At 47.7% G+C, this 27,219-nt stretch overlaps 1 long non-coding RNA gene and 1 pseudogene across 5 annotated transcripts in view; one reads left to right on the top strand and one right to left on the bottom strand.

Annotated features, from left to right (window-relative positions):
- The window catches only part of LOC147649317 (butyrophilin subfamily 1 member A1-like), a 25,728-nt pseudogene extending 3,431 nt beyond the window's left edge, over positions 1-22,297 (top strand). Inside the window, exon 2 of the transcript XR_015279206.1 lies at positions 2-22,297. The product of XR_015279206.1 is annotated as a butyrophilin subfamily 1 member A1-like (transcript). The remainder of the gene's footprint in view (position 1) is intronic.
- On the bottom strand, positions 12,919-27,219 carry LOC147649316 (uncharacterized). 4 transcript variants are annotated; one of them, XR_015279210.1, is made up of 3 exons: positions 17,877-27,219; positions 16,819-16,943; positions 12,919-16,355 (listed from the first exon to the last, which is right to left on the bottom strand). It is a non-coding gene; the product is annotated as an uncharacterized LOC147649316 (long non-coding RNA). The 4 variants fall into 4 exon arrangements; XR_015279207.1 differs by having other exon boundaries at positions 12,919-16,943; XR_015279208.1 differs by having other exon boundaries at positions 12,919-16,943; positions 18,924-27,219.

Raw genomic sequence — 27,219 nt, 5'->3', positions numbered from 1 at the left:
GGTTCTGGCCGGGAGCGGGTCCGAGGTTCTGGCCGGGACCGGGTCTGAGGTTCTGGCTGGGACCGGGTCTGAGGTTCTGGCCGGGACCGGGTCTGAGGTTCTGGCTGGAACCGGGTCTGTGGTTCTGGCCGGGACAGGTCTGAGGTTCTGGCTGGGACCGGGTCTGAGGTTCCGGCTGGGACCGGGGCTGTGGTTCTGGCTGGGATTTGGTCTGAGGTTCTGTTTGTTGCTGCTGCTGTGGTTGTTTGTTTGCCTTGTTATGCACACATACATACTGCTAAAGAACTGGTATTCCTTTTCCCATATCTTTGTCTGAAAGCCCTTTGATTCCAAAGTTATAATAACTTGGCAGGAAGGTGATCACATTTTCCCATTGCAAGGGAGGTTCCCACCTTCCTTGGCAGACACCTGTCTTTCAAACCAGGACAGTTGTCCAGGTCTGTCTGTCTGTACAATTTCATTTTTGCTTCCGTATTTTCCTTGTAACCCCTTTTGGCCAGGTCCCTGATCAGGTCTCTCTCTGGACACCCAGCAGGTGTCCCATGCCTGGCTGGGCTGAGAGGGTGCTGCACCTAGCTGGGCTCCACAGGCACTGCGTTCACCTCTCTCAGGGCAGCAGATTTCCCCAAAGCATCCATCCTCGATGGCCTCACCTCTCAGCAGGGAATTGCTTTCAAGCAATTTTTATGCTACTGCTGGGCTTTGCTGCCACTGTGGCACTGCCTCTGGGTGTGAATCCCAGTTCCATTGCCTCCCTCCTTCCCACTGCCTCCAGGCTAATGCCAGGGATGTGCAAACTGCTGCCAGTCCAGGCAGCGCTGTGGGAGGAGGCTGTCACGTCCAGCCCTGGAGAGTCTCTGCAGCAAGGGTGTGTCTGTGCATGCTGCCAGAAGGGCATATCCAAAGCAAAAGCATTACCAAAATTCCCCAAATTACTCAGCAACTTTCATTTTGAAGCAGAGGCAGCACAGGAGGAAACAGGTGACATTTTTTTTTCCTTTTCAGGCAGGGAAAGACTTAGCTGGGACCAGGGGATCTCCCCGAGGTTCTGGGTGATGGCCGAGCAGCTCCTCCTCCAGCTCAGAGTGCAGAAAAGAGCTCAGGGCCTCCAGCTGCGTGGCATTTTTTGGGAATCTGCAGATGGAAATCACCCTCTGGCGTCTATCAGAACTGCCCGTGGTTTCCTCCTCTTGTTAGCAAAGGGGAACCAAGTCAGTGGGCAAAAAGGGGGATGTGAGAGCAGAGCAGGGTCACATCCTGTCCTGTCTGGGCCTAGGATCAGTGTTTTGGGTATTTTGCTTCCCCTGGTCCAAGATCACTTCCCACTCTCTGAGGTGTATGGATTGAATCCTGAATTGCTCAAGACTTCTCCTTCTCATTCTGTACTTGTTTTTCTCTTTCTTAATGCTGGATCAAAAAAGCCAGAGCAGGCTGTCCTTTGCTTTCCCCTGGAAAATCCCCACAGCTTTTTATACCAGTCTGGTACTTTGTATAAAACACTAATCAACGTCAGGCTGAAGATGGAAAATCAATTTCAACCTTTGGCATCTGAGGTTCTTCACTAGGCTTTACAAAAAGGGGCTGGTTTCAGCAACGAATCCTTTAAAAGTGAATTCTGCCTTTCTTTTTTTTTTAATCTTCCTTTGGTTTTCCTCCCTTTTGCCCTTTCCCTCTCCTTCCTCATCTCCAGGTGGTGCTCCAGTAAAGAGGATGCTCTCCTGTTCCTAGCTCCTCTACTCTCTGCTGGCTTTTGTCATTTACAGTTTAGTTTTCCAAGTTCATGAGCAGCACTAGGTAAGAATCCTGTGGATCCTGCTGATCTCTGTGGCACAGCTTCCAGCCTGAGTATCTTCCTGGCTGCCAGTGCAGCAGCTCCCTGTGAACAGCAGAGCTCAGAGCAGGGTCAGGCCGTTTCCATAAACCTTCTCCACTTCTGGGAACACCAGCATCCCTCTGGATCCTGGTGCATCCGTCCAGCCATGGCAGCACAGGTGTTGGAACTTCACTGAACCTGGGTAAAGATTAGATGATACCAAAGAATTGATTATAATTTGCTGTCATTTCCCTCCCTGCTTTTCTTATTTCCTGCAGGTTCCCATTTATTGTGCCAGGGTGTGTTGGACCCTTAGGAAAACCAGATCAATAAAGGAAAAAAGCCAGCAACAACAAACTTGTCCTGGTGTCTTTTTTTTATATTGCTGACCTGAAGCTTCTTCAAGGCAGCCCTGGCAAAGGATGCAGCAGAGCACTTAACTCAAAAGTGATCTTGTCAAAGAAGTTAATTTGCTTTTGTTTCCCTTCAACCAGAACCATTTTCTCAGTGAGCTCAGTGGCCAGTTTATTATAAGCCTTTTCCTTTAAAATTTTCAAAGATGCCAAGAGTAGCTGAGACATTTCTAGCTTTTTAATAAATCTTTGTAAAGGATGAGAAGATATAAGGATATTTGAATTTTATTTGTAGCCAAGTTGTCACTTGCTCTAGCCAACCTCCCAGAAACCTTCCAGCTACTTCCATAATTCCTTGTCCTGCTTTCTGCCTGCCCTGAGCTGCATGGGCACCACTTATCCCCTTGAGAACCAGGGGTTTGAAGAACGCTCCTGGCAGCATTGGACAGGGAAGCAGAGGAAGGAGTGGTGGCCTGGCCCCAGCCCACTGCCAATGCTGCAGGGTAGGGTCCCTCTCCCAGCTCCCCTCAGCACCTCTTCTGCCTGGCATGGGGACACTGCCAGCACGGTGACCTGGTGTCTCAGTTTTGGAGACAGATTTCAGGAGGAAACACCCTGGAATGGGTGCTTTCTCTAGAGGGAAAGGGCTTCAATAACTCTCTTCTGCCAATGCGAGAAATGGATACCAGGGGATGAAAGTGAAAAAAAAGTAAAACTATTAACAAAGCAAGATACCCAAAAAGCACAGGTGAGAAAAGAAAATTGAACCTTACACCCCATCCCCACCTTGCTGAGAGGCAAAGATGGTGGCTGCCCTTCTTTGTCTCTGGGAAGCAGGGAGAAAAGAGTTCACAAAGTGGCTGGGAACCTGTTGGATTTCTGGTGTGGATCTTCTCCTCACAGCAGGCAAAGTTGGTGTCCCTTCTTTCACTGCTCTTTCTGGGGCTTGGACCAGCCAGGGGTACCCCTGCGGGCTCCTTGGGCCAAAGGACAAAATAAATCAAAACAGTTCAAGGAAAAAAAACAAATAAAACAAAAAGCTACCAATGAAAAGCCTCCAGGCCAGGGCAAGAAAAAACCAAAAAAATAAACAAAAAACCAAAACAAAAAACCAAAATCCTGGGGCTCTCAGGCTCTGGTCCTGCCCCTGGTTCAGCTTAAAGATCCCACAGACATTTCTGGGCATAAAGCAGATAATTGGGAAATAAGGTATCATTGTAAAATCACCCCAAGACACCTGGCCTGACAGCACACAAACAGTGCTGAGCAGCATCTGCTGTGCCTCAGCTCAAGTGCCACGGCAAACTCACAGCTCTCTCTTCTTCCTCCAGCTCTGCTCAACATGAGGGGACACCCCAACCCCATCACCATGGCCAAGGGCAAGAACGTTGTGCTGCCCTGCAGCTTCTCCCCAGAGCAGCACGCACAGGATACAAAGGTGACCTGGTTTTGAGAACAGTTCTCACCTTTTGTGCATCACTACAGCCTTGCCATGCCCTGTCCAACCTGGATGAGCAAGGAGGTTTTGGAGGAACTTATGAACAAAAAAAGTATGTATCATCTTTGGAAGAGTCAGGTCTCTCAGGAAGTATTTAAGGGGGCTGCTAGATCATGTAGGAAAAAAAATTAGAGAGGCCAAAGCTCAGTTTGACTTAAAATGGTGACTTCTGTAAAAGACAATAAAAAATGTTTTTATAAATATATTAATGGTAAAAGGAAGGGTAAGACAAACCTTTGTTCTTTATTGGATAAGGGAGGGAAGTTAGTAACTGCAGGTGAGGAGAAGGCAGAAGTGCTTAATGCCTTCTTTGCCTCAGTCTTTAGTGGGAAAGCTGCTTGCCTTCAGGACAACTGTCCTCCTGGGTTGGTAGATGGTGGCAGGGAGCAGAATAGTCCTTCTGTTATCCAAGAGGAGGCAGCCAGAGAACTGCTGAGCTGCTTGTATGTTCATAAATCTATGGGACCAGATGGGATCCATCCCAGGGTGGATGAGCTTGCAAAGCCGCTCTCTATCATTTACCAGCAGTCCTGGCTCACTGGTGAGGTTCCAGATGACTGGAAGCTGGTCAATGTGACACCCATTCACAAAAAGGGTGGGAAGGAGGATCCTAGTAATTATAGGCCAGTCAGCCTGACCTCAGTACCTGGTAAGGTAATGGAGCAGTTTATACTGAGTGCCATCATGCAGCACTTACAGGATGGCCAGGGCATCAGACCCAGCCAACACGGGTTTAGGAGAGGTAGGTCATGTTTGACCAACCTAATCTCCTTTTTATGACCAGGTGACCTGCCTGGTGGATGGTGGAAAGGCTGTGGGTGTTGTCTATTTGGACTTCAGCAAGGCCTTTGACACTGTCTCCCACAGCATTCCCTGGAAAAGCTGCAGCCCTCAGCTTGGACAGGAGCACTCTTTGCTGGGTTAGGAACTGGCTGGGTGACCAGGCCCAGAGAGTGGTGGTGAATGGTGCTGCATCCAGCTGGGGGCCAGGCACCAGTGGTGTTCCTCAGGGGTCTGTACTGGGGCCAGTCCTGTTCAATATTTTTATTGATCACATGGATGAGGGTATTGAGTCCTTCATTAGTAAATTTGCAGATGACACTAAGCTGGGAGCGTGTGTTGATCTGTTGGAAGGGAGGAGGGCTCTGCAGAGAGACCTGGAACATTTGGATGGTTGGGAAAGTCCAGTGGGATGAACAGGATGAATAAGTCCAAGTGTCGAGTCCTGCATTTTGACTGCAATAATCACCTGCAACACTACAGGCTGGGGACAGTGTGGACAGACAGTGCCCAGGTAGAAAGGGACCTGAGGGTGCTGGTGACAGCAGCTGAACATGAGCCACCAGAGTGCCCTGGTGGCCAAGAAGGCCAATGGCTCCTGGCCTGGATCAGGAATGGTGTAGCCAGCAAGAGCAGGGAGATCATTCTTCCACTGTATTCAGCACTGGTGAGGCCGCACCTCGAGTGCTGTGTCCAGTTCTGGGCCCTTCAGTTCAGGAAGGACATTGAGACACTTGAGCATGTCCAGAGGAGACAACGAGGCTGGTGAGGGGCTTGGAACACAAGCCCTATGAAGAACGACTGAGGGAGCTGGGGCTGTTAAGCCTGGAGGAAAGGACACTCAGGGGTGACCTTATCACTCTCTACAACCTCCTGAAAGGTGGTTTTAGTCAGGTGGGGGTCAGTCTCTTTCACCAGACAGCAACTGACAGAACAAGAGGACACAGCTTTAAGCTGCACCAAGGGAAATTTAGGTTGGATGTTAGGAAAAAGTTCTTCACGGAAAGAGTGATAAAACACTGGAATGGTCTGCCTGGGGAGGTGGTGGGATCACCATCTCTGGAGGAGTTTAAAAAAAGACTGGGAATGGCACTCTGCCATGGTTTAGTTGAGGTATTAAGGCATGGGTTGGATTTGATGATCTTGAGGTCTCTTCCAACCTGGTCATTCTGTGATTCTGTGATACAAGGCAGGCCAGAACCAGTATGGGGAGCAGATGCTTCAGCACTGAGGGTGCACCAAGCTGCTGAAGGATGGCCTGCCCCAGGGCAGCACACACTATAAAATTTTTCATGTTCAGCTCTCTGACAGAAGGAATTACACCCATTTTGTTCAACATGGCTCAGCTTATGACGAGGCTGCAGTGAAGTTCCAGGTGACAGGTCTATAGTTCGTGTCCCTGGTACTTCTAATTTACTTACTTGGAGACAGTGCTCTTTTTCCCTGTCCTCCTGTCCAGAAGTAGTTTGAGGTGGCTGCTTTGGAAATAAGGTTTTCTTCAGTCCTATGTTTGAAAATACCAAGATTGTCTCAGAGAAGTTGAATTACCCACCAAGTGGCCATAAGGAGCTCGTGAGATATGCTTCCTCCTTCAGAGGTGTTCTTGCTATTGTTTTCTTCATATAAGAAGGTGTAAGAAAAAATTAGGCATTGGGTAATAAAGGAAGGATGTTATAATTTGTGCATTTATATTTTAATATCCAGGCCTGTGGTTTATTTTGCTGCAGAACTGGCCTCCAGAACAGATCTCTATGTTATGTGAAGGAGATTGCAAGAAATGTCCTGACTCCAGGTGACACTTGTCTGAAAAAAAATCATTGATTTGTCTGTGTCAAAGTTTGTCCTTGTCAGGGAGAGAAACAGCCAAACCATCACATCTCCCAATATCCAACAGCCTGGAGGCTCACCTGGGGTCTCTGTTCCCGCAGCCAGTGGCTCTGCCCCGCTCATCGTACTAGAGTGCTATGAGGCTGGGGAGATCCAGGTGTCCTGTAGCTCAGCCAGCTGGTGCCCATGGCCTCAGGCGCTGTGGCAAGATTCCTGTGGGTGGCAGCTCCCATCCCACTGGGAAGACACTGCCCTGGATGAAAATGGGCTCTTTGCAGTAGAGAGCAGCATCACCTCACCAGGGGTGTGACCCAGGAGCTCCCCTTTTGCTGCAGCACGTCCCACACAGACTGGAGCAGGGGTCAGCCTTTTACAGATCAGCTCAGCTGAGCACAGGGCATCATGGGGAGCTGTGCTCAGCAGAACCCCCCAGGGCATTGGCCCAGCAGTGGGCTCAACATTTCCATTTCCATTCCATTTCCATTTCTGTGTGCAAACAACTGTGGTTTTGGTGGGGCTCGTGCAGCTGTGCTCCTAAATCTATCACTTCCATCAGGAAGTGCAGGGTGGGGGGGAAAAGGAACAGCCCTCAGTGTGGCAGAGTTTCTGCAGACACCTGGCTGAAAAAAACACTGGAACTAAATGAAAAAGGGAAAACCAATCCATGCCCTTAGTCTCTCCCACTGTGAAATCCTGTCCTACAGGTTTAGTATGAGAAATAAATCCTTGTGTCTCATTTTAGCACCTGCAGATAATGAATGTATTTTTAATTTTCCCTTGTGCCACAGGAAAGCTCCTTTTTCACTGGATAATTGATTTGGGGCTGGAAACAGAGCAGACATGCAATGGTGATCTGGACTAACCATACATCAAAATGCACTGCAGCAGCACATGCTTTTCCATTCTGTTTTGTTCCTCTTATACTTTGGGAATGAACAAGACTTGGAGATTTTATTTTCCTGAGGTGTCATTATCTTTCTCCTGGTGGTACTGTCTTGCACTGGAGTGCTGCTGTGTACATGTTACCCTATTTCTGATCCCCTATTGACTAATGAAATACAATGTTTGTGTTTTTTCTAAAAAAGGAGAAACCATGATGTAACTAGAAATAATGTGGTTAGAAATCCATCTTGCATTTGAAAATCCTCAAAAATACAGACAAAATGTCATCAGCCTCAGACAAGTGCTTGATTGCCAAAATGTGGGGGTACTTTTTGTCATTTTTTGCCAGTTTTTGGAGTATAGTGAGGAGCTGATTTTCATTCTCAATGGGATTCAGATGGAATGACCATGTATGAAATAGAAATAATCTCCTTCCCATTGCTAGTCTCAGAGTAACCTCTCTTTCAGGGATTTCATTCTTCAGATCCTTTTTTCCATGATGCCCATTCTTGGATGATTGGCTGCTTTCCTTTATATCCTGTTTATCTGTTTATCTGTTTAAGATGAAAGGTACCATCCTGGGGCAGGAACTGGGGTGGAGCTCAGCTGTCCTGCTAAGCCACCTCTGGTCCTAACTGATGCGAGGGGTTGAGAAACACCCAGATGGAACCAGGGTCTTGTCCCGATAACTGGGGCACACATTTGGTGCCAGGGAACTTAAAGACCCAGGGACCTTTGACTTCTGTCAGCAAAAGAAAGGCTTCTTTTCTAGCAAGAAGGCAAGGAATGAAGTTGGCAGTAGAGCCACATAATTCACTCCTCTGCCCCATCATGGAAATGCAGCAATAATTCACCTTGCCCTGTAAAGAAACTGACACTTTTGGGTGGTCTGGCACCACCCAAGGAAAGGGCCTCCTTTCCTTCTGACTCTGATGGGAGGTGATACAGAGGATTGAAGGAAACTGAAATCCTCTTTTTCTTACTCAGGGAAGATGGGGCTGGTGGGTCATGTGGGCACTGAGGCGCATCTAGACTCTGCAGCTCTTCTGCCATGTGGGTGATTGTAACCTGCTGGGGGTTATTCAGTGCTTGTTGGGAGAGATGATTTTTAAAATTTTTTGCATTTCTTTCTTTTCTTTATGGGAAAGCATCAGAAAAAAATAGGGAAGTTTTACTTTCCATTTTCCAGAAATTGGAGAATTCTTCAAATGGAAGAATTCATGGGTTGCATTTCTGGGGCACATTTGGGATGGAAATTACTTGGATACATACAATTATGCAATTAATTTGAATGAATCAATTTTCTAATTTTAAGAACAATTGTAATGCGGTGGTCGTGGGTGAGGAGATGAAAATCCACACTCATACTCCAAGTGCTCATGAGACAGCAGCCTCGTTTATTATTCAGAGCTCACTTAAATACTTAATTCAAATCTCCTGGGCTTTACAGCCATTGGCTGAGATCTCTCTCCCTGCCCTGCTTCTTGACCAGTCAGTCATGTGCTTTCTTCTCAGCTTGGATGGGGCTGGCTGAGGGTCCCCTATAATGTATCCAGGGACATGTTCAGACATGAAGTAGGCTAGCTGAATTGGATTTGTGTTATGGTCAGATTCACTGTGTTCACTCCAGGCCAGCTGTACCATGACAATACCTGTGACAGACAATCATTGCAGAACCACAGAAAGTGTGAAGAGATGTACCAACAGTGAGCTTTGCTCTTCAAAGTGCTCTCAAGTGTCACCCTGAAAATTAAAGCTTCTGATAATGTTTTCATAGTTTTAGTTACTTTCCCATGAAAGTCCTGTAAACATAAGTTGTTTATCACATTCCTTTTAAGAAGCATCTTTTGATGGACATTTCACATGACCAGTGTGCTTGGGAAGGTGGTAGCTTAATTATCCAATCCCTGGTCATTGTTGAGAATCTATAAATACTGGAATCAGAGAATAAAGTGACGGGTTTTTGTTCTGACACTGAGAGTGGTCATGTGAATCATTTCATGTCCTTTAGCAACACTCAAGGTTCTTCCTTCCCAAGGCCAGAGGATGTTTTGAGGTAGCACATTTTGTTTTGCAGAGGACTCAGATTTCTCAGCACTGCAGAGCTCAGGCTTAGGGCAGTTGTGTACTTCTGCAGGTGGCATTTAACCTTGTGTCTCCCTTGTTGAGGCAAACCTGCCCCTTCACAGCTGCCCTAGAACTGGAGCCCAGTCTCGGGTCTCCAGCAGGGTGGTGCTGATCTCTGCGCATGGTGGGGTTAGGGTGGGTGGGTGAGATCCCAAAAGTCTTGAGAAGAAAGGCCCCAAGGAGTTTCTGGGCTGAAGCTTTTCTTTCATGATCAATTTCAGCTTCCTCCCTACCCCAACAAGCCTATCATGGGAAAAATGCACCAGTTTGGTGGTGATACTCTGGTCTGGTTTTGTTTTCCAGCGACACAAGCAGCAGGACTTTGTAAGTCTCACTCCCTGTTTCCTTGGTGAAATGCTCTGTGAAAAATTCCAGGCTTTTTCATTCATACTCACATTCTGTCCAGATGTTCCTTTTAGGCAGATATTTTCCTTTGCCATCCTCTGGCCTTGTAATCATGTGAAAATTCACCCCAGTCATTAGATTTTTCCCCTGGGTAGCTGTCAATGCTTTCTGACACTCCTTTAATTTAAGTATTGAAATTCTGAACAGTTTTTTTTTTTTTTTAAGGGAAAATTACAGAAACCTGAACTTTTAAGACATCTCCTACATAAATACAGATTGTTCAATCTAAATTTAAAAAAACTTAACTTGAAGAGCAAGCAAGTTTGCTTGTTTGTTTACTTGCTCATAGAATTCGTCAGGAATACTGCTTTGGCTATTACAAATTAACTCTTGGTAAATTGGTGCCAATGAAGGGGGGAAAAAATTATGTGGGGAAACTAAATACAGGTCATCTGTCCTTGCAATTGGAGCACAAGCCAGTGTATCTGCCCCCTCCATCACAGCCTGTGCAGTCAGGACAGCGGGGTCCTGATGGTCCTGACCTGTCCTGGGGTTTAGTGGGGTGGGAGTCCCAGGGAAGGGGCTATGCCACACTTGCATGTGTGTTCCTTGTTCAGGGGACTGCAGTGCAGAAATCAGTGAGTCATCTCCTCTTCCTTACAAAGAATTATTTACAGAGTCTCTCTGGGGTGGTGGGTTTGGTTTTTTCACTTTAAAAGTGTAAAGTAACCAGAAAAGTGGTTGGGGTTGGAGGGAAGGAGGATTAATTTGAAAATCAAGAATTTGAGATGACTGGAGATGATGTCTGGGGCTGGGAATGGGTGGCAGCAGTGGTGATGCCAGCAGATTGGGAGTGTCCTAGTCCCCTTGGAAGTGAGGGACCTCTGAAAGAACATTTCCAGCCCCAGATTTGCACAGGACAAACTGCACCATTCCTGAAAGAGCAGAGGTCCAGGATGGGGGTGGGACAAGGCTTTGGATGGCTGAGCTGTGGCAGAAACCCACCCTGGGGCACATGCAGGTGGTTACAGGGAAGGGGACACAGGGTATATCCAAATCAATATCCCACAACCTACCTGTGCTGGTTTACCTTCTTTTTCAGAGAAGCAAGCCAAAGAGCTCGGTATCATTCTCTTTCTAACGTGAGAGACTTCTCAGCTGGGCCTTTATCTCATCTGAGTTTTGGATGTGTGCCCTGGTTTTGGTTTTCCCTTTGGGAAAGGAAGAGGTTGCAAATACAGAACTTGTTTCAGAAGTTACTTTCCATTGGTCTCTGTGTGGCTTTACACTGTTCCCTGTAATTATTCTATACTGAGAAGAAAATGCCTTCAGTTTTCAAAGTACAAACTGATCATAAATGTATGTCTGAATCATACATCTGAATCAGGACTGGCAGCATGGTTGTATTTGTAGAAAATGGATGGAGCCCTTTCACATAGTCAGACACAAAAGTTTTGAAGCAACACACTGACTTTCACAAAGATAACAACTCAGAAAATGAGCAGCAACACTGGCATATCATTACCCTGAGTTAATCCAGTACAAGTGTGTTTGATTAGCTTTCACCTGTGGGTTGTTTTTTTTTTTTTTTTGTTTGCTTGCTTGTTTGTTTTTAAAAAGCATGGAGAAGATATGCAGTGCCTATAGAAGAAGGTAATTACAATTTGTTTTTTCAGGGTGCTGAATCATTTTCCTTGCTTTATTCTCCCTCCCTGGCAGTTCCCCTATTGCAGGCTGTTAGGGGTACCAGGGGTGGTTCTGCCAATCTCCCTTTAGCAAAGGAAGTGTAACACCCAAATTCCTTGTACATTTGGTGCATGCTCCAGTTTCAGGCAAATCTGGAGAGTCCTGGTCCTCAGTGAGCTGTGTCCTCACATTTCACCCATCTAGAGTCTTCAGCCTGAAGGTCTGCTGACAATCTTCTCATTTCTCTGCATCTTTTTCTGTTCATTGAACCAATATTGTGATCCTGTGCACCTTCCCCTGCCACAATCTGCCAGCTCTCACTCCCACCCTGCTTCTTCCTTAGGCAACTCCAGCCAAGAGCTCCCCTGGGGTGAGCTCTGCCTTGATGTATTGGTTCCATCTCAGCTGCAGTGAACATGATTCTGGATCCAGACACAGCCCACAGGAACTTTGTCCTGTTTGATGATGGCAAAGGTGTGAAACAAGGTGACACACAACAGGACATCCCTGACATCCCTGAGAGATTTAACCCATGCTGCTGCATGCTGGGCTGTGAAGGCTTCACCTTCAGGGAGACATTACTGGGAGGTGAAGGTGATGGACACAGGAGGATGGGCCATGGGGGGGTCTCTACAGAAGTTGTTAAAAAGAAGGATGATATTGAATTTAAGCCTGAGAAAGGTAGCTGGGAAGTGAGGCTGTTGGAATGGTACTTCCTAGCTCTCACATCTCCTAATTGCACCCTCCTTCCTGAAGTCAGTACCCCCGAACAGATCTGGATCTATCTGGATTAAGAGGGATGGGTAGCATTTTTCAGTGTTGATGAGAGTATTTCCATCTTCACATCTCCACTGGTACTGTCTGAATGGAAAAAAATACACTTTTGGTTCTGTCTGGGTCCTGGGACATTTCAAAATATGACTGTGATGAATGGAATGGAGTAAGAAAAGGCTTTTCTAGGAGAACTTGTTAGTTCATACTCACAGAAGGATTGAGGTTAGAAGGAATCTGAGGAGGTTTCTGTGGCAACCAGCTGCTCAGAGCTGGGTTAACCTGAGGGCTACGTTTGCTGTCTTTGGACCTTGTTTGGCTGAGCTGTGTAGGGTTTCCCAGGGCAGAGATCTCATTATGTCTCTGGAGCTCTCTCTTTGCAGAGAGCTGCATCTCTCTCAAGGGTCTGAACCAACCCTTTCTCTTTGGTCAGAATTCCTCCAGTTGCAACTCATGTTGTCAGAGGTTCCAGGAACAGAGATATTTTGGGAATGCTTGCAATAAAATTACTTTGGTGTTATTTGTCTGTATGCATGTCAGCATCAAGACTCTCTGAGCAATATCTCCTCCTTTCAGCCTGTAGGATTTGCCAGCACTTAGGAGAAATTGGCTCACTGTATGCTGCTGGAGCCAATGAAGTTATGTCAGCGGGGCAGTTATGTCTGTTGGGGCAAGGAAAGGGTTACAGAAAGAACAGCAGCAGCAACATCAGGGGTTTGAACAAACTACACAAGGTGAACAAGAAACCGCTTCAACCAGAACATGAAGAAATCTGAAACAAAATGTTTTTTCTGCCCTACTGACTTGTGACTCTGGAAAGAATAATAGATTGTTAATAAATGCCAAGAATACAGATTTATTGTAGAACTGTGATTAGTTTTAAGCTTGCAGTCAAAAATAGCTTTTGGGCTAAGGATGTAAATTTGGCAAGCTTCATAAATAAAGTAGATTCACTTTCACCTAGCTTGTGTCTCTCACCTTCATACATCACACAAATCTATGGCTGTACTTGTCCTCACACCTGCTAGCAGCACAAACCCTGGGGACAAGTTCACCTGCCACCTGGTGGGCAACTCCAGATTATTTTGCTGTAGGGGAAGCTGCCCTCTGCAAGAGGAGGAGAGCAGTGCATTCTTTCTCAGACATGCTTTCTCACCAGATCCTCCAGTCAACTGTTGTCCAGCAGGCATGGACCTTCCCAAGGGAAGGCTTCACACATACAGCTGGTAAGGAAGGAGACTTCAGTACAGGTACAGGTGGTGAGTTGCAACAAATACCCAGACCTTTCTCCTGGAGAAAAGGTAAATACCTTCATAAGGTGTGCACAGGTTGGATGATCTGTTATATGATCAGGAACAGGAAAGAGTTAAAAGGCTATGCAGTATTAGAGGAGCTAAGATGGGTGTGGACAGGTGTTTTCAGAACCATGTTCCTCTGGCAGGCACTGAGGATGAGGCACCTCAGAGCTGGTGACCCACAAAAATAGAGTTCTACTTCAGTCTCTACCCTCCAGCATCACACCAGACCCAGAATTGGCACTTTATCAGCTCTAGACACCCATGAGCAAGGTCTGCAAGGAGAAACTGTACCAGAGGAACACAGGGAACACTGTAAAAGAGATGAGTGCTCACAGTGAGTGACTGTTAAGGGACCACGAAACCTTCAGCAGAGAGCTATGTGAGGTAGCCCACCTTCTGGCAGCTGAGGTCTGAGATATGGTTGAGAGGGTGCCACAACCTCTCAAGAGCACAGACTGGTCTCCACTGCTGCTCTTCCATGTGGCACAAATTGCACATCCAGAACCTGGGCAAAATCAAGAAAGATTATAAAGCCCTGGGGGCCCAAGTAAAAAATATTGGTGCCCAAGTAATCTTTTCCTTCATTTTACCCATAAGAGGAAAGGGGATAGCCAAAAATAGATGTACAATGCAAATTAATTTCTGGCTTTGTGGCTGGTGCCATCATGGGCATTTGACTACAGCCTGTTAGGAAAGGATGGAATCCACATGTTTGGAAGAGGTCAGGGAACCTGACATCAGGCTGGACATCTTGGACAGCTGGGCTTTAAACTGAAGGACTTGGGGGTGCTTCCAGCATCATGTCCAAGAATAAGCCAGGACCCCCAGAGTAGTGGCAAATGTTCATTTGTGGCCTCCCAAGATGAGAGCAGAAGGCCAACCACCTCAGGGCTGTGTACGGCTGTGGTGTATTCTCTTGGACCTCTGCTGGGAAGGTTGCCTGCTCCATTACCTCTGAACTGCCTGCAGAGCAATGAACACAGCATGGGGAACAAACAGGGAGTATTAGTGAGCTGTGTGCAGTCACAGGGCCATGGTCCCATTGCAGTTACAGAGATGTGGTGGGATAGTTTGCATGACTCAAATGCTGGTGTGAATGGCTACATACTAAGAAAGACAGTTCAGCAAGGTGAGGTGTGTTGTCTTTTAAGCAAGGCAGACACCCTGGTTCAGGAACAGCACGGTGACCAACACCCAGGCCACTCGGTCCATTTCACACAGACATCAATGTGATGGATGGCGGAAATGGAGTTTATTGCTGGAGAATCTGACATTTTATAACCTAGGGTCACTGTGTTACTCCCACCTGCTTTCATCACAGCTAGGTGCTATTGGCTAATTGCAGGAGGCATTACCATACTAAAGAGGAGGGGTGGGGGTTACTATCTTTCCGTTACATCCTGATATCTTCCGAGCCTCCAGGCCCTGCCTCTACATATTCCCCCCTCTTTATCCCTAATCAAATTTGCTAGAATATAAGGTGTATTAGTCTTAAAAAGTTTTAATGTTATTTTCTATATATCTATCTCTAAATATTTTGTCTAATTTATCTATATTATAAAAAGTTTTAAAAGTAGATATTATAAACTTGAGTAAAGTATAGGGTACACTATACTTAACTAAAAGGCTAAAAACTTATAAAATAGACACCGCAGTTTTTCATTAGTAAGCATAAGGCACATGTGGTGACCAAGTGTATTTTTAGAGCATCTGTTGCCTTTCTATAAACAGAATGTTAACTCTTTCTAGTCAGCTCTTAACAAAGGACACAAGCTTATTTAAAATACATGGTCCAAAGATTATCACAAGTAAGATCATCACAACTGGCCCAATTAGGGTAGACACCAGGGTGGTCAGTCACGGAGACTGGTCAAACCAGGACTGGAACAAGCTTTGCTGAGCTTCTCTCTCTGCCTTCCTTTGAGATAGCCTGTCTCATAGCTCTACCATGGTGTCTCTCACTACTCCGGTGTGGTCAGTGTAGAAGCAGCACTCTTCTTTCAGGGCGATGCAGAGGCCTCCTTGCTGCATGAACAGAAGGTCGAGACCTCGCCTGTTCTGCAAAACAACTTCAGAGAGTGAGGACACTGATTTTTCTAGAAAGGATATGGATTTCTCAGTTCTCTGCAGATCTTCATCTACAGTCATCTGTAGCTGAGAGAGACTCTGACTCTGGGTTACCAGGGTGGAGACACCCGTGGCTGCTCCGGTCGCTCCCAAGCCGAGCAGCATTGCTATTGACAGTTCTGTCAGCAGCTCTCTTTTCTGAAGGCGGCCTGCTCGCTCAAGATACTGGTTCACTTCTTCTCCGGAGTGATATAGGACCCTGGGGATGATAACAGCTAATACACAAAAGTCAGCAGAGGAGTTAAAGCTTTGGGTATAGATGCAAGGCCTTAGCCCACTGCCGTTGCAAACCCACATGCCAGACAAGGGGGTGATTGCCCATTTCTTGGACCTGTCCACCTGCACAGTGGTCGCACAGACTTTTTTGTCAACAACAGTGGCTTTGCCTACGCAAAACCTCACCCGGTCACGTGGCTGATGGTGATTGTGTGAGAAGGTGACTCACTGCAACACTGGACTGGGGCCTCAGTGTTAGACCACATTGGCCGGTTGTCAAGGGCCACAGCCTCATAGAAAGGGGGCTGTGTGTCATAACACAGCCAGCAGGATTCTGTGGCATTGGGGTTGGATTGATTTAGAGGTAAAAAGGTGGCATCTAACATTCGATAGAGCAAATCAAAAGCAGTGGCTTCAGATCTTTGGGGAGAAGCTTCTCGCTTATGCAGCGGGTACAGACTATTAGATCATGGGTTCTCAGCCTGTACTACAAGGTTGGGGCTAATTGCTTCAGGTGTCATGACTGGGAGTCGGATAATTTGTACTACTTCACCGGGATTTTTACCAGGTTTGTGCAAGAATACTGACCACATTCTTCTGGTGGTCCAGCCCACATCTGCTGGCTGCAGGACCTGCATGATCATTTGATGACAGACTTTAGATTGGTCATCATAAAAGTAATAAAACACTTGCCCTATGGAGTTGAAACTGGGACGCATACAGCCTGCTGGACCCCAGGTTACTTTCAGAAACTCGTCTGCTTTTGGTGGTGCCCACCTGTTACTCAGGACTATTGTTTCGCACCCCCAATAGCCACAAAACCAATACCCTGGTTGGTGGCAGTAGTCTTTGCCTGGGTTAGAGGCTGGGCACCAGTATGACTGGTACAGCTCAAAGCGAGGGTGGATGTTATGAGTTACTATACCAGGGAAAATGTCTCGAATGAGCACAAAGAACCTTGGGGTGCCTGCTGTGACTACCTCTTTAATCACCTCGTTCGAGGCACGGCGTAAGATCCACCTGAATGGTTGATGTGTGTTATGTTCTACACTAACCTGCTCGCTGCTAACAAGTCCTAAAAGCAAGATTACACACCGAAGTCATTGCCGCTTGGGTTTTACAGGCTCAGGAGTTTTGGGCATCTTCAGGTTGTCTGGTGGTTCATCGCCTCCTTCCAGCACTGAAGCAGATACATCACGCGGGCGCCCAATGATCCAGTCCTGCAAACAAAACTTCAGAGTTCTTGTCAGTTTCATTTTGAAGGCCTGTTTTTATTGACTTAAGTGGACACCACTTTACCATCTCTTTTAACTGCAGTGTACCCTCGCCCTGTGAGTACAAATCTCCAACCTTGCTCCCACTCTCCTAACTCATTTCTGATTATGACCTGCAGGCCCTCTTCCAGAGCTCGAGTGGCCTAGTGTTTTTCGGAGGGACTGTTTGTTTCATCTCCCCTAGGGAACTGGTTCAGTGCTAACAGTGCAGTTGCTAGCAAGCGCACTGGTCTGCCTGGGGAATGGAATTGTTAAAGCCTTCTGTTTTTGCTAACACTTCTAGCTTGGCTTTCAAGGTCTGGTTTGCTCACTCAACGATGGCTTGTCCTGTGCTATTGTACGGGATGCCTTGCACTAGCGTGATGCCCCATTTGGAGGCGAATTCCTGGCTCGGCTTTGAGATAAAATTTGCACCATTGTCTGTTTTGATTTGCTTAGGGATGCCGAGCCAAGCCATGGCTGTTAGCCAATGCTGGATAGTTACTTTGGAGTTGGTTTTCAGGTGCTGCGTGCCTACAATTATTCCGCTGTAGGTATCTACTGTTACTGCAAGCCATGCTCAGGGTTTCAACAGCTGGCACAATGCAAAGTCTGTTTGCCATATCTCTGAGGCTTTTAGGCCTCTAGGGTTGATTCCACAGGACCACAGCAATGCCTTTTGGCAGTGGGGGCATGAAGCTACCACACGTTTTGCATCAGCAACTGAGATTTCACATCTCTTTGCTAGTGCTTTGGCTCCGATGTGCAGGGCTTCGTGTAGCTGACGAGCTTCTTGTAGAGTCCACAATCCTTTTGCGGCAGCATCTGCTTTGTCGTTGCCGACTTGGAAGAACCCTTTGATCGGGTTGTGGCTGTTAACATGGATGACTGATATGGTACCTTTTCGAGAGGAGAGCGCTTCTTCCAGCATTAGAGCTGCTGTAGATGTCGATATGCTGGGTCTTGAGATAGCCAGGCAAAGCTCGGCTACAAACATTGAATCAGTTACAATGTTAAGATGCTCTGTTGGGAACAGTTCACATGCCAGTACCACAGCTGCTACTTCCAGTTGCTGGACTGAGAGTGTACAATCAGTCACTTTGACACAGTGCCACTCGTCCTCTGATTGCCACACTGCAGCTGCAGTGGAGGTTGTCGAGGATGTGTCTGTGAAGACTGTTGGTCCTGGCGGCCGGTCCGTGACCTTTTGTGGTAGGTCCATGTTGATAACAGCCAGCATCTGAGTCCAAGGGGGCTTTGCAGAATACTGAATCTCTCCACTGAATCCGACCAGGGCTGTTGGCAGGTATTCTGACATCACTGTTGACTGTGTAGAGAGTTGCTTGTGGAAAGGCAAGAATATTCTGGCTGGTTCAATGCCAAGATGTCTCAGGGCAAGTTTTCTGCCTTTCATAATGAGGCTGCTGAGGTATTCAGCTCCTGGGGAAAATGCACGTGTCTGTTTTCCCAGGACTATCCTAGTATTGGGTAAGCTTTTTCTGGGGGGCCTTGAGCTAGTGCTCCTACCCCTCCTCCCTTTGTGACGTGCACGTACAGATCGAGTGGTACCTGGGGCTTCCACCTGGCGAGAGAACTTTACAGATACTTGCTGTTCCATAAAGTCAAGAGAGTTCATTGCTTCTGCTGTCAGGGCTTTGTGTTCCCATGGATTTTTCCCTCTCAGGAGATCATACAGGGGGGCCATCTTCTCGGGTGGGATTAAGACGATGTTGCGGAGCCATTGCAGGGATCCCACCAGCTGCTCCACGTCATGGAGCGTTTTGATGTCCCGACAGATCTTTATCTGGGGAGGGGATATGTAAGAGTCTGTGATCCCCACCCCCAAAAAGGTTACACATGGCCCCTTTTTTAGTTTTGCACTCGCAATTTCAAAGCCATTTGCTTTTAGAGTCTCTGTGATTGTTGACACTAACTGGTCTACCTGACCTCCTGAGGGTGCAGCAATCAGGATGTCGTCCATGTACTGGATGATGGTCGCAGTCGAATTGCTATGACGGATCGGTGCTAGTGCTTGATCGACTGTGATTTGGCAGATTGTAGGTGAGCTGACCATCCCCTGAGGCAGCACTTTCCACTGGAAGCGTAGGTTGGGGCGCTGGCTGTTTGGAAACACCACTGAGAAAGCAAACCACTCTCTGTCTTCTTCATGTAAGGGTATAGAAAAGAAACAGTCTTTGATATCAAGAACAGCACAGGGTTGGCCCTCTGGCACCATAGAGTTCATGGTAACAGTGTTTGAACAGGTCCCATGGGTTGAATTTTCTTATTTACTTCACGTAAATCGTGGAAGAGGCGAAACCCTTCTCTGGATCGTTTAGGGATTACGAAAACAGGAGTATTCCACGGGCTAGTAGATGGCTCTATGTGACCTTGTTTTAATTCATGGTTAACTAACTCAAGAAGGGCATCTAACCAAGGCTTGGACAGGGGCCACTGCTTGACCCACACCGGGTCGGATGATTTCCAAGAAAGCCTGATTTGTGGCAGCAGGTACACGGCAGTGGCCCTTAGGGTAAATTTGTCACCCTGGCTTTTAGCAAGGCAAGGGCGTCTCTCCCTAGCAGGGCTGGGATTCCTGTCACGACATACGGGAAGAGGGCAATAGTTTTCTCTGGCCCTTTTTCTGTGTGGAGTGTAATGGCTATTAGCTGTGCGCTTCTCCGAGCCCATGACAGCCCTCCAACCCTGCCTACCATGGGGGCATCCTCTAGTTTCCAGAGTGGAGGCCAATTTGTCTCTGGAATGACTGTGACATCTGCCCCTGTATCCATTAGAAAAGGAACACTGATAGATCCAGAGGGGATACTTTGATCACCTGAGGTATCATAAAGGGAGCAGATCCCCCATACCACCAGCGGGTTGTCACACCTTACTGCCAGGGCCACCCTGGGGTCATGTCCCCCTAGTGTGATCCCTGCTGCCCCTGAGGCAGGTAAGGCAGGGTTGGCTGAGTAACCGGCTGAGTCATGAAAGTGGTCGCCTCTCGTGGGGGTAATGGATTTGGGAGCACCTCGGTTCTTGCAGGATTGGCATAACTGGGCCGCCTTGCAACACAAGTGGGAGAGGACTGTGTGCAACCCTGCTGTCCTCTCCCTCTCCCGTTTCCCTGAGCCTTGGATCTGCATTCTCTGGCAAGGTGCCCCTTTTTCCCACAAGCCCAGCACGACCCTTTACATCGGTTTGCTGTGAGGTGGGCGCTGCTAGAGCCCCCCCTACTTTGGGGCAATTTGCAGCAACATGACCTGCCTGGTCGCATTTGAAACACGCCATCGCGTTAGCGATTGCTGTGCACACTGCAGTTTGAACTGGGGCTACACGTTCCTCCCTCGCGACATGCTTAATCACGTCTGCGATATTTGACCCTGCCGGTAATGATCGGAGGATTTCCTTGGTTGTCGAATTGCATTGTTGACGCAAGCAGTCTGCCATGACTGGGTCTTTTGCCTCTGGGGGCAGGGTTGAGGAGTCAACAGCTGCCTGAAGGCGGTCTACAAATTGTGCAAAGCTCTCACTTTCGTTTTGCTTTATGGTAGCCCATGGTGATGGCTTAGCAATAACTCTAGAGGCCGAGCGAATAGCTTCTCTGGCCGCACGAGTGGTTGTCATAACTTCGTGGGCCCGCATAGCCTGGGCTTGTGCCTGAGATGTAACCATGGCTGGGTCTGTGCCCATTAACCGCGGCACACTGGAGCCGTGTAGCAGATGGTGTGTCCCAGTTATTTGGGCTAGGTATCTGGCACAGTTGTCTTCCCAATCTTGTTTAAAAACAATCATCCCTGCAATCTGCAAGTATGTTTTATATCAAAAGGGAGCAGGTCGTCACCTCCAAAAAGACCATCAATAAGAGAGGTGACCATGGCAGAATTAAACCTTTTTTCTGAAATTGCTTTAACAATCGTTTTAACTTCTTTAGGATTTATCAGTGAGTAAACTCTCTGTCCCCCCTGTCATGGAGTTACTTTACCTTTAAGGGAGTTGGAGTTGCTGGGAAGTGCTTGGAGTCTTTTCTCCTGACCAATTATCGGTCATTGCTGGGAATTGACAGCAGTTTAGGCCATTGAAAAGTGGGATCAACTTGTGAACCCTACCTTAAAATGTAAAAGCAGAGCTCTCTGGGTTCTCTTTGTTTTCTGGCTGTGGAGGGTGGCGGAGCTCCAGGCCTCCCGTCCCTGCCCAGGCCATGCGGCCGGGCGGGGATGGGGCCGGGCCTGCCCCGTCTCCCGGCCGGGAGATGGGGGGGGCCTGGGGAAGGTTTTCCTCGGGCCCGGGCCGGGCCGAGCCGATCTCTGGCTCGGCTGCAGGTTTTGCTGTAACTAATTCACTAGAAACTGCCCAGTGAAGAAAGAGAGAGGCCCTGGACTTGCAGCGGGTTGGAACAGCGACCACACGCTCCAGAGCAGCCATGAGGAACTTTCCATCACAGACAGCTCCAGCTCCTGTTCGGCAGAGATCTCCGAACCATCTACAAAAGCCTGGGCAAGATGTTAACTCTTTCATTACCCAGATGAGACTTGCGGATTAATCTTTTTATCCAGAGAGAGAGAGAGGTATCAACATGAAAAGAGACTTTATAAACTACCAGTGACAAGAAAGAAAAGAAGCTTCAAGAAAGGTAGAGAATTAAGAAGATGCTTTAATTAAGCTGAAATATCTCCCTGTTAAAACTATGAAGATGGACAATGAAGTCCTGAAAAGAACTCCTTTAATTCATGATATAGGATCTAGAGAGGAATAGTGTTCAAAGTGTAAATTTGAGTAAAGAGTAATTATAGTATAGTGAAGTGCTGGGAGATTAAAAGCCTTGAGAGCCAATGAGAAAACTGTTGAGAGATTTGAAGCCCTGAGAGGCAATGAGAAAACTGTTTTCTGGTGAAGCTCACAGAAACAGATGAAGAAGACTTTTTTTTTTTGCCTTTGAATAACTTATCCTTAAAAATGCTATCTCTAGACGCATGGCCCATACATACTTCAGAGTGATGTGAAAATGGGAGGAGTGAACTCTAATAATAGCAGCTCTGAGCAGCTAACATTAGGGCAATAGAAAACTATAACAAAAATAGTTTTCTTGTGAGAAACTCCATAAATTAACAGGAAGAAATTTCTGTTTCTCTATAAAGACTGCTAAAAAGACTAACAAGAATTGGGACTGTTTTAACCATCAGAGTTCCAGAGTTTTTGTCTCTGTTGTCATGTGAACAGGGGAATAGTGGGTAGATAGGGGATGGAAAGGTTTTTCTGGAAGTTTATTCTGGTGTTCTTATTATTGTGGTTTGTCAATAAACTTTCTTTTTTTTCCCTTTTAAGTTGTATGCCTGTTTTGCTCTTATTCTAATCCATACCTCACAGGAAGAAGTAAGTAATTTTCTTAGTTAGTGGTTTAAAACCACGACATGCATATATACCAATTTGGATTTTGGATTTTAGTTAAAAGATTGGACTTGATGTTTATGAAAAGTGCTACAAAAGCTGAATGGCAGCTTGCCAAATCCTGTGTTGTTGTAGTTTTTCTCTAGAAAAACTGCACTTTCAAATCCTAACCAATTTAAGCATATACTAGGCAAATTCCTGTTATGAATAAGTGTTTTTAGTAACATTTTCAATTATTGTGAGTTATTTTAAAGCCGTGGTACCCCTGCCCAGATTGCATCTTGTCCTTTCCATTCACATATACACAGGACAGGGAGGTGACACTGACAGATCATTAAGAAAACATTTAACAGGAAGATATAAGACTGGACATCCTCTGCATCCTCTTATCATTAGCCTCTGGAGAGACCATCAGTTGGTCTCCATCAGAAGTGGTGCCATCAGGATGTCCATCACTCCAGCTTCTTCAACAAGATTGGATGTTGTCTTGGTTCTAGAAGACAGGTGTCTGCTAGGGAAGGCAGGAGCCCCCCTTGGGATGAAAGAATGTAGGCCCCCCCCTCCCTCCAAATTATTATAATTTTGAAATCAAGGGGCTTTCAGGCAGAGATCTGGGGATAGGAATAACAGTTCTTTACTAGTATAACCAGGCAAACAAACAACAATAACTACAGCATTAACAAGAAAACAGAACCAGGGACCCCGTGACAGCCTTCTCGGCTGAGACGGGATGGAGGAGAGGCTTTGTTTCACAAACCCCTCGGGCAGTCCCGGTGCTCCTGCAGGGCTCCGAGGAACAGTCGGCTGGAAACAGCAGGGATGAGCTGAGATCCTGGGCCAGTGGCTGAGGTGGATCAGCAGGGATGAGCTGAGATCCCGGGCCAGTGGATGAGGTGGATCAGCAGCTCCGTGGCGGTGGCTGGCACTGCCACACGTCCCGGCAGGACAGGGTGTGCGAGGCCACCAACAAAGAGGGAAGAAGGAGAAGAAGCAGCAGCTCCGTCTGGGTGATGCCGAAATTCCCTTCTCTCTACTGCAGAAGCTCTGTGACCCAGAAAACGAATGTCTTTTCCCTGAAGCTGAAGAAAGCCAGCCAAAAACTGTCCCTACCCTCCTTTCCTGCCCCCTTCCCCTCCCTGGGCCCGGTCACTCTTTGTCCTTTGTCGAGCACCCACTGAGTACCCACGGTTAGGTTGTCTCCGCAACTAATGGGTAAAAATTCCACGGGCAGGCCAGAACAACAACAAAAAAGGTCACCTAACCCTCAACAGATGGGGCAAATCCTCCTGTGCCATCATGCAGTTCTCCCACTGTTGCCCTGAAAACTCAGCTTCTGAGCTTGCTAACATAGTTTTCTAAGGAGTTTCCCAGGACAGTAACTGTAAACATAGATCTGTGTACATTCTTTCTGTTCCACGTCTTGTGATGGGCATTTCTCATGGCCAGTGCAGTGAGAAAGTGTTATCCTGACCATCCAATCCCTGGCTGTGGTCAGAAGCCTACAAATCCTGGGAGGAAAAATAAACTTTCTCTTCTTTTCACCACACCTCGACCTGTGTCCGTGTGATCTATTCATCTTCAGCGACGAAATCTGGTGACCTTGATGTGTCTTGCACGTGACGGTTACACGGTACTATCTAGCCTGTGGCTATGGCTGGTTTTGGGATCTCTCTTACAGAGGGCCTGGTTATGGAAATATGGCGTGCGGTGTTTGATCAGAGAGGGATTGATGTTTCGTATGCTGATTTTCAGCAATTGTGTGAGTATGGGAGAACTGAGGGGTTTTTCCCTGTGGTTGAGGCCATGCTTTCGAAGTCAGGTTGGGATGCTTTAGGCAATTCCCTGCTCGAGGCTCTGCTGCTCAATTATGAGCCTTGGCTGCTCTGGCTGCTGGGGATCTGGCAAAGGTGCGGCGGCGTTCTGAGGTCGGGTCCCGAGGTCGGCTCCCCCAGGATCGCCGGGGCCCCCAGTGGGTTGAAAGGGGGCGCCACGGACCCAGGGGGTGTAACCCTGGCTTGGCCGGTGCCCCGGCGGTGTAGGCCTGAGGCGGGGTTGGATCCTTGCCAATGGGCGGTCGGGGGTGCTGTGGACCCGGGGGGTGTAACCCTGCCTTGGCCAGCGCCCTGGCGGTGTAAGCCTGAGGCGGGGTCACCTCCTTCATGTGCCCTCCTGGCACAGACCGATGGGGGGGTGCTTGAACAGGGGGCACCGCCGCCTCTGGGGGATACCTCAGGGTCAGTCCCATGTCCCTGCTGTGGCTGGACCGTGCCCTGCCCGCAGTGGTGGATGGGACGGGCCCGGGCCCCGTGCCGGCGGCCATGCACGCTGTTCCAGTGGAGGAGCAGTCAGCGCCGCTTTTTGGACCTTTCGCCCCTGAGGAACCACTGTTAGGGGCAGTTCTGAACGCTGCTCCCCCCGTGCCGGATTCGTGGGGCGTGGGGATGGGTGCTGCGGGTGGTGCAGATGCCGGGCCGGGTTCTGCCAGCCCCATGCTGCGGGATTCCCCTCCTGCGAGCCCAGGTTGTTCCCTGGCAGCAGAGCAGGATGGTGCCACGGCTTCGCAGGTTGTGCCTCTACCGGCGCCTCGGTTCCCACCCGTGCTGGGAGCGGGCCATGCCAAGCTGGCTCCAATTCACCCCACCTCAAGTTCCTGGGCATTGCCCGAGCCTGCAGCTGGAGCCAGCCCTCCCCTGTTGCCTCCTGCGGCCGTGGCAGACCAAGGTCCTGCGCTGTTTACCACTGGCTCCAGTGGTGATGCCATGGGGACGAAGCCGGTGGCCTCCACAGGCAGAGGGTCCCAGGCTGCTGGAGCTTCTTCAGCTGGACTGTGGACTTTGTCCTCCTGTAAAATGACTGTGCAGCTGAGCATATCAGGCATTCCATGTGCTCCTGAATGCTTTGGTCCGATGGGTGAGGGCGTGAGTGCTCTTCTTGTGGTTGAATATCACTGCTCAAGGCATCATTGTTCACCTAGGGGATGCTGATTTGGAGTTCCTGGGGTGCATTTCTGCCATGGGTTCCACACTCACCCCTCCTGTTCCTATCCCTGCGGGACCCGGATTTGCTCACCTTGTGCCTTTTGAGTTTTATGTTCGCAGAGCTGAGACCCAGCTGCGGGGAGATGGTGGCTTCAGGTTCCCTGGACCTCCCTGGGTCACTGGACTGCTGTTCTGACAGCCAGGGATCATCCTGAATGGGTCTGCACCCTGTCCATCCTTGGTGAGATGCTGTCAGAGATTAGCTTCCGCGGGTTTTTTACACTGGCATGGACATCACGATTGTCAGGTTTGCTGACAGGCCCCCAGAGTGACCCTTGGACCCGATGCTGACACATTCTACGCAAAGAAGAACTTGAGACTGACTCTTTGTTCATCATTTTCTGTTGTCTTCTCTCATGATAGACTAGTCACCATCCGTGACTTGATGCAAGAACAGCTGGATCACAGTGATCTGGAGTTTCAACCAGTCCCTGGGACATTCCTGTTTTCTGTATCAAGAAGAAGTCTGGGAAATGGAGGTTGCTACAATACCTCCAGAAAGTTCATGCTATGATGGAAAGCATGGGGATGTTGCAGGCTAGCATGCCTTCACCTGCCATGCTTCCTGCTGATTGGCTAGTCCTCATTGAGGATCTGAAGGATTGTTCTTTACAATTCCTTTGCATCCCGATGACAGACTGAAATTTGCCTTTTTGGTGCCAGCTGTCATTAATGCTGAGCCCACACAGAGATATCAGTGGAGATTTTGCCATAAGGCCTGCAAAAATTTGCCGGCATTTGCCGATGATATGGAGCTGCAAGTGACTCCAGAAACAACCTCCTTGAAATTATTTGAGGGTCAAAATAATTTTTGGGACAAAGAGTCCCACATTTGGAGGTGCAATTATTTTTTTTTGCATTCAGTGCAGACACTGCATGAATGATGTCCAGATATTAATGGACTTTTACATGGTTGTGTCCCTATATGGGACTGACCACAACACAACTGTCTCCCTTGTTTGGTCTATTAAAGGGAGACTCTGATTTTAAAGTCACTTCTGACACTGACCCCAGAGGCACAGTAGATGCTGGAGGAGGTTCTGGGAGCAGTTTCTGCTCCTCAAGTATATTACATTAACCTTTCCATTGATGTCACTGTTTTTTTTCATTGCCACTCCAGATTTGCATTCCACCGGTATCATTGGCCAATGAAAACATTGGAAATGCCATTGCTACCTGGAAGGATGGATCTGAGTGGCAGGTTTTAGAGAGTCATGAGGCTGGATCAGCCCAATTGATGGAATTACAGGCTGCTGTCATAGCATTTCATAAGTTTTCCCAGGCACCTTTCAATTTGGCCATGGATTCTGCCTCCGTGACCAAATTGAGCGCCATCCACAAGCAGGTGTTGATGCTGGACATTTGTTTAATTTATTTTTTGAGTTTCTGTTGTTTTTCTGGGGTTTTTTGTTGGTTTTTTTTTTTGTAATAATGAAAGGGTGAGATATCACCCTGAAATTATAGCCTTCTGATTGTATGGAGTATTGTATTTTCCTATTACTTATCCTTTTGATTGTTTATAATGTTGCTAGTTTCTTTGTTCACTTTTCTTTTTGTTAAACCAAAAAGGGTGAGATGTCGCCCTGAAAATTCAGCTTCTGAACTTGCTAACATAGTTTTCTAAGGAGTTTCCCAGGACAGTAACTGTAAACATAGATACGTGTACATTCTTTCTGTTACACGTCTTGTGATGGGCATCTCTCATGGCCAGTGCAGTGAGAAAGTGTTATCCTGACCATCCAATCCTTGGCCATGGTCAGAAGCCTATAAATCCTGGGAGGAAAAATAAACTCTCTCTTCTTTTCACCACACCTCGA

The sequence above is a fragment of the Cyanistes caeruleus genome, chromosome 25 (genome assembly GCF_971803275.1).
Source record: "Cyanistes caeruleus chromosome 25, bCyaCae1.hap1.1, whole genome shotgun sequence".
Lineage (NCBI taxonomy): Eukaryota > Metazoa > Chordata > Aves > Passeriformes > Paridae > Cyanistes > Cyanistes caeruleus.
The sequence above is the reverse complement of the archived record's forward strand: the minus strand, read 5'-3'. Positions and strand labels throughout refer to the sequence as shown.